Below are 12,382 nucleotides of genomic sequence, written 5' to 3'. Positions count from 1 at the left end.
ATAAGATTTATTTCATATGTTGCGCACTCATGTATTTTTAAAAAAAAATTATGACCTAATTTACTTAATAGTTACATTTGATTCTAATAATGATTAAGAAAATGAATTAGCGTCCAGGTCCCCACAAAGTGGGTTTGTACAAGGTATTGTATAAATCAAAGTCTTCTAATAGAACCTACCCGAGGAGGTAGAAGGGGTGACGTAGGAGTTGTTGAAGTCTCTGAAGATCCATAAACATATCTTGTGTGTTTAACTATTTAACCATCGTTTTCAAACTGATTTGATCAGTTCGAGCTGTTATCAGTTCAGTTCTCATCATAAATGAACTGATATATGCAAGAACTGATCCCTTTTATATCAGTTAATCAGTTTACACAAATTAAAAGCTTTAAAACTTGTTAGTTCTCTTAACGAATGATTATTTCGAGTATTTTTCGTTTGGTTTAAAACCAAATTCGATCTAATATTAATTAATCGTTGTTTACATTCTTAGAACACGAGCTATTGCAGCTCATTGAGAATATTGTGTTTGAAGTACCTTCAAAGGTGCCCGAACCGATCCATCACATATAATTATACAAAAATTATAAAAATTAATAATAACAAATATATATTTATATATATATATATATATAACATTATTGTAGCTCATAATTATACTGTGAATAAGGAAGGTAGTTACTGTATTGTTTCAAAAATATTTATGAATCATGTTAAAAAACGTGACTTTTTATTTTTTATTTTTAAAACCACGTGACTTGAATTTTTTTAAAATAGTCTTTTAAATTAAATTTGGAACAAAACTATACATACAAAACCACCTTAAATCTAAAATTATTATGCTCGTAATATATAATTATTATAAAACAATAATAATTGTTGGGGATCGATTTAGAGTTTAGATAGAGGATGAATAAACTCATTCCTTTCTTTGACGTTTTTGCAAATGTTCTAGAATCATGTTAGAGATTATAGCTTATTTAGTTCGAACATAATTCCAGCAGATCACAATAAATTGTGCGGAAACGATCTGATGGTTTGAGGTGAAAACAATAAAACAGTAGGCAGTAGACAATAATTGTTTCTGGAAGTTCGAAGATGAAATCTTCTACCTTTCCCCTTCTTCTGTTTCCAGAAGGTATCACTAAAAGACTTTGGTTTTTACAGTACAACTCTTGTACACACCCACTTCAGTAGGAAGTACTCTTCGCCTACTGAAACTTTTAGTTTCACAACACAATATAATTAATACAACAAGGTTCTGGAAAAGACTCTTTTCCATATTACAAACTCTTCTCAATAAGATGTAATAAGGTGAATACTTTGTGAAGAGATAAAGAAAAAGCAGCACAAGACGATCTCAGAAGATCATATATCTGCTATAAAGAGTGTGCTGCTTTTCTGTATATTGAGTTTGAAGATAAAGAGTAGTTCTTGATTGTTCAAAACAACGTTGGAATGATAGACAGAGAATATGTTCCTTGTTAATAATAATTGTTGTTTTCTATATTAGATTGAACTTTTAATATATAGAAACCTTGAATCCAACGTCTACAAAGAAAATGATTTCTTTGACTCTGAGTGAATCCGCTTTATCACCGAAAAAGGATCCTGCAGAAAGGTTCAGAATAATCAGTCTTTGTTTTATACCAAAACTAGTAAGGCGTGTTAAATGTCTTCATACAACATTAAATTATGCAATTAATACTAGTACTACGTAAGGTAACGGTAACATTCAAGACTTGTAACGATCAAACGAAAGACGTTAAGTTATGCTTTTTTGGCTACGTTCTGCTTAAGCTACGTTCTGCTTCTGCTTTTGCTAACCGTTAAGTTTAGCTAAGAAATACTCGATAAGACTGCTTCTGTTTTAGCGATACGAGTGCTTCTGCTATTTATATTTACCTCTGTTTTACTATCACCATCTACTGGTTTTGAATCTCATCACCACAATTAAAGTAAGTCTAACAATTTTTCCCTTTGTGGTGATGTCAAAACCTAGATGTTAGTAAAGATGAAGATCGACAAGTATAACGAAAAACAGATAGAGTTTATAACAAGATAATCGATAAGCAAATAAAAAATGACTCGATGTAAAAGAGCTTAATCGGTGCCAATGTCTCTGAAAATAGTTTCCTCGTTATGAGGATCTTGATCTATGAAAGATGACTCTGCATGAGGTCTGCTATCTCCAGTTCTGCTTTCTAATTCCCTTTTTTTGGCATCACTAGCCTGAATTTGAGTGAGCAAATCATCCACCTGGCTAGTAAGGGTATGAATTCCATCATTTAGCATCTCCAGATACGGTGCTTGGTTGGAAACTCGTTCAGTACGAGCATGAAGAGATTGAGATTGAGACTCAATCTTGGCATCAATAAGTTTGAGCTTCGAATCCATAGCTGCAACATTGTTGGATACTGAGAGAATAAAGGAATCATGGTCGGATACAGTTTTGGTTATCTCATCCTGATCGAACAAAATGTTACTTGCGTTATCTACGGTTTCTACTTAATGCGTAAAAATCCAAAGATAGTAATCAGTAGTTACGACAAATCAATTAAACCAAGAACATTTTGAAAATAAGAAAACTTAATCTCAGGAAGAGGTTTTGTAAAGATATCTGCTGCTTGTTGATCAGTAGGGACATATTCAAGACGAATGTCCTTCTTCTGCACATGATCTCTAATAAAATGGTGTCTGATGTCAATGTGCTTCGTTCTGGAATGAAGTACTGGATTGTGTGTAATTGCTATAGCACTGGTATTGTCACAGATATAGGTGATTCAGAGGCTCGAACTTCATAGTACTTAAGTTGTTGTTGCATCCAAAGTAATTGAGAGCAGCTGAAACGTCTGCTTATTCTTTTTCTTAAAACGTACTAGATTTTTTTTTTCAAACCTCACATAGCATCGGCCGAATTGCATACACAAGCATAAAATATTTTTGACATCATTTTAAAATAAATCAACCAACTAACATTTGAAAAGTATAGCCCATACTATAACCTCTCAAAAACCACTCATAAATAAATTTTCTTAAAAAAATATCTTTAACATCACTTAAAATCATAAATCATAACTAGTACGGAAAACTAGCGTCGGTCCTCGGGTTATGTGCACCTCCAGTCCAGTCAGATCAACCATCAAGACCTCCATTCACATTATTATCATAATAAACTGCATCAATCACACCTAGTGAGTCTAAAGACTCAACACATCATATTCTTGATAACAAGTAATACATAATACATTTAACATATAACAGTGAAAAATACTTATACTTAAAATATCATTTTCATGAGATGCATAAACTTAAAAACATGACATTTTCGTTAACATTTTCGTGATAATGCATAAACTTTAAACTTAAACATTTTCAAAAACATAAACATATCACATAAACATATTCATATTCATATCCATATTCGTGTCCATATTCATATTCATATTCATGTTCATGATCGTGTTTGTTGAATTCAGATCGTGATTGTGACTCGTATTCTTGATCATATTGGGCGATGGATCCATCTAAAAAAACCACAGTACTGGGCAGCGGGGGACACCAGCAACACTCTCACCGGTCAACTGGGCCCTGGCCTACGTATTAACATATTAGTATTCGTATCACGTATTCATATTCGTATTCGTATCAATAGAAACACGATCGTCGGGCTTCCACTAGGATCATAACCCTCACGATATTTCCAACATATCACATATTTAGTCACAATCTCTTCACGTCCTTCAACATGTCGTAATTCCATCACTTAATAAAAACATGCATATAATATCATTTTATTTTGAAACCAAGCATGCAACATGTCTTTTAAATGCCTATATTTAAATCATAAAAATCATAGACATTTAAAAATCATAACTTAACATATTAAAAATCATAAACATCTATGAACAGTTTTAAAATAAACATTTTAATTTCATAAACGTTTAAAATAAACATTTAGATCATAAACATTTAAAATTGACATATTAACATATAAACATCCATAATCATTGAAAATAATCATATTAGCATATAAAACAGCATTTAGGACACTGCCATGATGTTTACTAATTTTAGGTGTAAAAAGATCGTTTTACCCCTAGATGTAAAATTTCACGTTTTTGACTTATTCTTAATTTCATTGACTCTAACATGTTCCAAATAATTATTTAAGCTTACATGAATTTTCTCATATTTTTATTTGGCTTAAATCGAGGACATTTAAATTAATCTTTAAATGTAACATATTAACGCGTTTTAATCCCGAATTAAACCAAAACTTAATATAAAATTCCAATTTCAAAACTTAGACTTTTAATAATTATTTAAGCACTTAAATTTTTCATGATTTTATAAAGCATAAAACTAAGCATTTCAATTAATTCGTTAATTAGCGTTTCATGCGGCGATTAAATCCTGAATCAATTTTAGCTTTATTATTTTCGTTTTTGACCCTTTATCGAACACACCGAGCCATCTCCTAATTTACCTGAGCCACGCCCGAGCCGCCTTAAACCAAAACCTAGCCAACCCACCTAGGCACCCTCCTGAACCATTAGGACCCAATGGACCTGACCCTAAGATCAAAAAACGAAGCAACACATGAGTCGCAGAAACAGCCCAAAAACACACCTAGGCACCCTTGAGCCAAACTCGTTTTTCCCTGAGCCAAGCTCGAACTCTCTTGAGCCAACCTTGACCCAGACCCCCTATGGACCCTACCGGACCCTTAGAATCTAAGGACTCAACCCCAGCCCCTGAAACCAAAGCTACACCAGTAGGTGCAAGCAGCAGCCGTGAAAACCCACATGAACATGGACCCTACGTTTCTATTGCTAGGACCAGGCCAACCGACCCAGGCCCTGAACCATCCCCTCTAGCACCCTTCTAGGACCCTAAGGACCTAGCCTAGCCCAGCCCAAGCCCCCTTGCCGAGCCTCTTCTCCCTGCACCAGCTTCTGAAACCTGCGCATCACCTAGATGCTTCAACTCATGTTTCCCACGTTTTTGCTGCTAGGGCCCCCAACCACCGAGCCAACCCTTGATTAACATTTATTATAATATTATAACCAAGATATCCCAAAGTTTCAAATATTCTTAAAAGTCTAAATCATCAAAAATTCTTATCATTTAACCCATTCAATTATCACTTATTGCTAAACTAGTCCCCAAATTCTTTAACAATTGCAAAATCAATTCTTAATTTCCTCAAAAATTATCCTAATTGCTCCTTAATTTAAAAAATCCTACTATTAACCCATAAGTTATTGGTATTCTTAATTTCTTTCTACAGGTTTCTCATAACATAATTTTGATAAATTTAAACTAATTTACCCAAAAATTAATTCATATAACCAATATTACCTTTCATAAAACTTAAAATCCCAAATTATACATTTTTAAATTCCCAAAGTCGTTGCAAATTCTCGAATCATTATCTCTTATGAGTAATTCCCAAAAATTAATTCAACTAGTAACCACGAATCATAAATATTTTCTTAGAAAATCTACATGTCCCAAAAGCATTCATAATATTCACGATTAACTTATAGCCCAGAAAGTAGAACGTCAATATTAAAACCCAAAAATCAACATAGTCCAATTCCACCACGAAACCAACATGCGTTGAAATCAAATAATTTCTTATTTCATATCGTATCACGTATAAAAATCTTGAAGCATATATATCATATACAATCATAAAGCTATTAAACATGTGATGTAAACATATAATTCATGTACTTATGCAGGTAACATCATATTAAATCATATAAAGCATGTAAACTTACAATTTGAGGCTTGACGACTGATCTTCCTGGCGCTGATGGTGGCACAACCTTTTACAGAACCATTGCTCTGATAACAACTGAAATTTTGTTATTATTCCTTTGAAAACCCTAGCCACCCTAGCCTTGTAATTTTCGATCCTAGCCCTCAAGCGACTCGACCATCCCCTATGATCCCTTCATAGGACCATGACTGAACCCATAACACGCTGCTGGACAGGACCTAAAAGACCTAGAACCTCAGCCCCTCAACTCATCAACTAAGCATGCACCCGTTTCCCCCAAACCCGTCCAAGCGCATGCACATCTACCTTGCCCTTCGAGCCACCCTCTTGCCCCCATCTTAGGAACATCATGCAGCCCAATTAAGTCTACTGGACCTTCCCTAACCGCAGCTAGCAGCCGTGACCCTCAAAGACTCCTAGTCGAAGAGTCCTTTCCCTTAAGGAGTCTATTTTCGTTTTTATTCCTTCCCTAATTTTTCCATCCCTTAAACATACACCTAGGGACCCTTAAACATGTGTAAAAACATCCCTTCAAGTACCCCTAACATGACAGCCCCTTTGTGCATCATTATGAAGAGCTTTAAAAAATGAAAACACTAGTTTTGTGCATGTATAGCCATAAAAACGAAAATATAAAAGTTGTATCATGTTTTTCATGCAATTATGTATCAAACACATAATATGGTGTGAAAGATGAGAAAAAGGAGATTAAAGCGTGCCTTTGCGTTTAAAACACACGATTTTACGTTGACAAATCGAAGAACGACGACGAGGAGACGACGGCTAGAAAACCTTAGCAAAACTTGAAGCTTTTCCCCCTTGGATATTTGGTGTGTGCCGTGTATTTGAATTTGAGGGGAGAGTTTTGATTGAATTGGGGAGGTGGGGCATGTGATGTAAAGGGTTTGGGGTAGGTTAATTGCATAATATATAGTTAATTAATCTTTAATTAAGTTTAGGCCCATTAAGCATACAAATTAGGCTCATTAATGCTTAATTAGAATTAAATAAAATAATAAAAATAATTTTGCTTAAATAAGTTTGTGAATTTATTAGCCGGGTTGTCAAAACGTTTGTATTTTTGTTGAAAAATCAACACCGATAAAATTTATATCCCGGCGTATAAAATCACCTCAAAACCCCATATTTTCAAAAATAAGAAAAATCATCACCCTTATTTTAAATAATCAAAAACAACTATTTAATAAAAAACATTTTCTATTTTTCAGTCATCGGTCTCCGTTCGTCGATCGCAACTTGAATACCTTTTAAAAATACAATTTAATGCAACCATGTAGAAAAATATAATTTAAACATGTCAAAATACACAACATAATTAATTAATGCAATTATAAATAATTAATTAAAATACAAGAGAATTTAATAATTGCATGCATGTGGTTCACGTGGACCTTTAAATTTTCGGGGCGTTACAGCAGTAACTTCCAGCAGCAAGATATTCTGTTTCTGCAGTAGACGTGGCTATGGAAGTATGCTTTTTACTGAACCAGGAAATCAACCTATCACCAAGAAATTGACAAAAATCACTGGTGCTTTTTCTATCTAAGTTACAACCTGCATAGTCAGCATCTGAATATCCAATAAGATTGAAAGAGGAATCCTTGGGATACCATAGGTCGACATTTTGAGTACCCTTTAAATATTTCAGTATTTGTTTTAGCAGCAATAAAATGCGATTGCTTAGGGTTAGACTAAAATCTCGCACAAATACAAACAACAAATATAATATCATGTCTACTGGCAGTAAGATATAACAATGAGCCAATAAGACAACGATACTGAGTTACCTCTACTGAAATTCCATTTTCATCTTTATCAAGTTTAGTAGATGAACTCATTGGAGTGGAAATAGCAGAGCATGTTTCCATGCCAAACTTTTTCAGTAGTTCTTTTGTGTACTTAGCTTGATTTATGAAGATTCATGTATCGAGTTGCTTAATCTACAGTCCTAGGAAGAATGTCAATTCTCCCATCATACTCATTTCTAATTGTTCCTGCATTATTTTAGCAAACTTTTCACACAACTTGGGGTTAGTTGACCCAAAGATAATATCATCAACATAAATCTGTATTAACAGAATGTGCTTATTTTTAATTAATGTGAATAAAGTCTTGTCCACGGTGCCGATAGTAAAATCATGATTGATAAGAAATTGTGAAAGAGTGTCATACCAAGCCCTAGGTGCCTGTTTCAAACCCTACAAGGCTTTGTGAAATTTAAAGACATGATGCGATAAGAAATGATCAATAAAACATGGGGGTTTTTCAACGTAAACTTCTTCTTGCAGTAGACCATTTAGGAAGACACTTTTTACATCCATCTGATAAACTTTGAAGTTCTTTAAAGATGCAAAGGTTAAGAATATTCTAATTGCTTCAAGCCTTGCTACTAGTGCATAGGTCTCATCATAATCTATTCCTTCTTCTAGTTTGAAACCTTGAGCCACCAGTTTTACTTTATTTCTAACAATAGTACCTTCTACATTTAGCTTGTTTCTAAATACCCAACGAGTTTCAATAACTGCTTGATGAGATGGTCTAGGTACAAGAAACCACACTTCATTTCTTTTAAATTGATTCAGCTCTTCTTGCATAGCTTCAATCCAACTGGGCTCCAGAAGAGCTTCTTCAATCTTCTTTGTTTCATCCTGAGAAATAAAAGCAGCATGCATATATTCATTTATCATTTGCCTTCTGGTTCTTAATGGAGCTGCTGGATTTCCAATAATCAAAGATGGAGGGTGTGATTTTCTCCAAACAAAAGGGCTTAGAGGGATTTATTCCTGATTTAATGGATTTGGATCATGCTCAGGTAAAGCAGTAGTAGGTTCTGGAATGTCAGATGCTGGTTCTGGTACATCATGTGTATGTACAACTGGTTCTACCATAGGAATGTCTGGTTCTGGATTTTGAGCATCTTTGACACTTGGTTCCGCATCATCTTCACTATCCAGTTCAAGATGAAATCTGTCTAATCTGTTACTTAGATTTGACATGTTAGAAATTTCAGGAGCACTGCTATTGAAACGTCTCGCCCTTTTTATTGCTTTAAAAGTACTAATTTTTTTTTTTCAATTTCGGCCATGACCAAAAATATTTTTATAAAATATTTTTCCCTTAAAAATAAAACATCAACCAACTAGCATTTTTAAAATCAAGTGAAATAGTCATAAAATAAAATCGTCTACTGTTTTACCAAAACCTAAAAGCAAAAGTTTGAAAAGAATAGCCCATATTAAACCTCTCAAAAATCTCTCAAAAACATAAATAAAATGTCATAACAATCTTTAACTTAAAATCGTAAACTTAAATGCGGAAATAGAAGCGCTGGTCCTTGGGTTATGTGCACCGACAGTCCAGCAAAGTCACCCGTCAAGACCTCCAACATCATAATTATTCATATCACCTGCATCAACAAACCTAGTGAGTCTAAAGACTCAACACATCCTACCTTTAATAACAAGTAATACGTAATACAGCTAACATATAACAGTAAAAAATATTTGTACTTAAAATATCATTTTCTTAATAATGCATAAACTTTAAACTTTTTCAAAACATAAACATATCACATAAACATATTCATATTCGTATCTATATTCGTATTCATATTCATATTCATGTTTGTGTTTGTTGAATTCAGATCGTGATTGTGACTCGTATTCTTAATCGTATTGGGTGATGGATCCATCTAAATAAAACCACAGTACTGGGCGGCGGGGACACCAGCAACACTCTCACCGGTCAACTAGGCCTTGGCCTACGTATTAACATATTCGTATTCGTATCACGTATTCGTATTCGTATCTGTATCCAAGAAAACACGATCGTCGGGCTCCCACTGGGACCATAACCCTCACAATATTTCCAACATGTAGTAGTCACAATCACTTCACATCCTTCAACATGTTATCATCACTTAATAAAAATCATGTATATGCATATCGTTTTATTTTTGAAACCAAGCATGCAACATATCTTTTAAATGTCAAAGATTAAACCATAAAAATCCATGAACATTTAAAATAAACGTTTTAACATCTTAAAATTGACATATTACATATAAAAATTCATAAACATCCATAATCATGGAAAATAATCATATTAGCATATAAAATAGCATTTAGGACACTGCCATGACGTTTACTAATTTCTAGGTGTAAAAAGATCGTTTTACCCCTGGATGTAAAATTCCCCGTTTTTGACATTTTCTTAATTTCATTGACTCTAACATATCCCAAATAATTATTTAAGCTTACATGAATTTTCTCATATTTTTATTTAGCATAATTCGATGACTTTTAAATTAATCTTTAAATGTGACATATTGTGTTTTAATCCCGAATTAAACCAAACCTTATTATAAAATTCCCAAATTAAAAACTTAGACTTATAATAATTATTTAAGCTTAACCCTAATTTTTCATAATTTTATAAGGCTTAAAACTAGGCGTTTCAGTTAACTCGTTAATTAGCGTTTCGTGCGGCGATTAAATCCCGGTTAAATCCAAAACTCGTTAATTTGATCCCAAATTTTTAACATAGAATTTTTATGATTATCCTACCCTTCCAAGTCATGAGCCACCCTCGTGGACCAATGGATTCAATTTTAGTTGTTTAATTTTCGAAATTGACCCTTAACCGATCAACCCGAGCCACCTCCTAATTTACTCGAGCCACGCCCGAGTCACCTTAGAGCCAAAACCTAGTCAACCCACCTAGGGACCCTACTGACCAATCCCAGCCCAAAATCCAGGCCCTGGCCCGACCAAAAGCTTGCTGGAATTTGACCCAACCTTCTGCAGGTGTGTGTGCATGTGTTACCTTGAGCCAATGAACTCCTACCTAGGCTAGGACTCCTCCCAACCCTTAACCATCAAGCCACCCTGACCCTAACTGACCCTGGACCACGCCCACACTATACCCAGACCAACCCAAGCACCTGGACGCGAGCAGCAAACTCCTGAAGTTGGACAGCACCCTCACACCACCCTTGTTGCCATGACCCTTCCTCACGTTTTCTGATGCTAAGCCCCTAAGCATCGAGCCAGACCTTGAACCAGCCCCTTGTGCATCTTCTTAGGACCCTAAGGACTTACCCTAGCCCAGCCCCAACGCCCCTGACCGAGCCACAAACCTTGCACATTTGCTGCAACCTGCACAGCCCCTATGTTTTCTCCCTCTCGGGTGGAGTCCTAGCTTGCTAGGACTCCTCCCCAACCCATGGTATCGAGTCCTAGCGTTGCTAGGACTCTCCCACTGACTCACCCTCGACCTTGGCTAGCCTCTGAAACCAACCAACCGAGCCCTAGCCCCTGCAACAATAAAACCGAACCCCCTTGTTCCCCATGATAGCCAAGTGCTTGTAGGTTGTGTCCAGATTGGTGTGTGTGGTTTAGGTGATGTTTTAAGAGTCTGAAATTCATGTTAAACCATACCTCAACCCTTCCTAGACATGGAAGCCCCTTTTTGCACATAAACAACATACTTTGGATCAAAGAACCTACTTGAAAATTTCATGTTACATGCACAAACGAAAATTACATAAAGTGTCTATTATTTTGCAAACTTTTCATGCATAAAACAATTAATATGATGTGCTGATGGTTTGAAGAAAAGAATAGGCGTGCCTTTGCGTTATATACGCACGAATAACCGTTGACGTCGAAGAACGGATAACAACCTTGGCTTGTTTCTCCTTTGCCCTTCGAATTTTTTTCAAAACTTGTGTGTATAGTGCCGTGTGTGTGTGGTGTTTTGGGAGGAGAGAAATTTCAGAATTTTAAAAGAGGGTGGCCGATTGACTGTGTGAGGAGTGTAGGGTTTAGGAGACTTAACATATATTATATACTAATTAATTACTAACAAGGCTTTAGGCCTATTAAGCCATTAAATTAAACCCATTAGTCTAATTAGGATTTAAATAAAATATTAAAATAGTTTTTTGGTAAAATAGTTTGTAGAGTAAATAGCCAGGTTGCTAAAAAGTTCATATTTTTGTTGAGAAACCAACACCTATAAAATTTATATCCCGGCGTATTAAATCACCTCAAAACCCCATATTTTCAAAAATAAGAAAAAACATCATCCTTATTTTAAATAATTAAAAACAATTGCTTAATAAAAACATTTTCTATTTTTTTTCCAGCCCTCGGTCTCCGTTCCTCGATCGCAACTCGAATAACCTTTAAAAATACATTTTAATGCAATCATGTAAACATGCTAATATGCACAACATAATTAATTCAAGCAATTAAAACAATTAATTAAAATACACAAAGAATTTAATAATCGCATGCATGTGGTTCGCGTGGACTCTTAAATTTTCGGGGCGTTACAATCTTCCCCCCTTAAATTGAATTCCGTCCTCGAAATTCCCTTATCCTAAATAACCCAAAGTTTAGACTTAGTTCTATTATCCCAAAAATCCACGCTTCCGCTGCGCTACTCTGATCAAACTTAAGTTCTAGAATGTCCTTACGTCTCCTTGATCCCAATTTATCTTTCATTCTAAATCCTTATTTTCAAATCGTGTTGAGGATTGGGTTGAGTTTAGAAGGGGGGGTTGAA

Source organism: Primulina tabacum, chromosome 4 (genome assembly GCF_025594145.1).
Source record: "Primulina tabacum isolate GXHZ01 chromosome 4, ASM2559414v2, whole genome shotgun sequence".
NCBI classification, from domain to species: Eukaryota; Viridiplantae; Streptophyta; class Magnoliopsida; order Lamiales; family Gesneriaceae; genus Primulina; species Primulina tabacum.
This window is presented reverse-complemented; position numbering follows the sequence as displayed.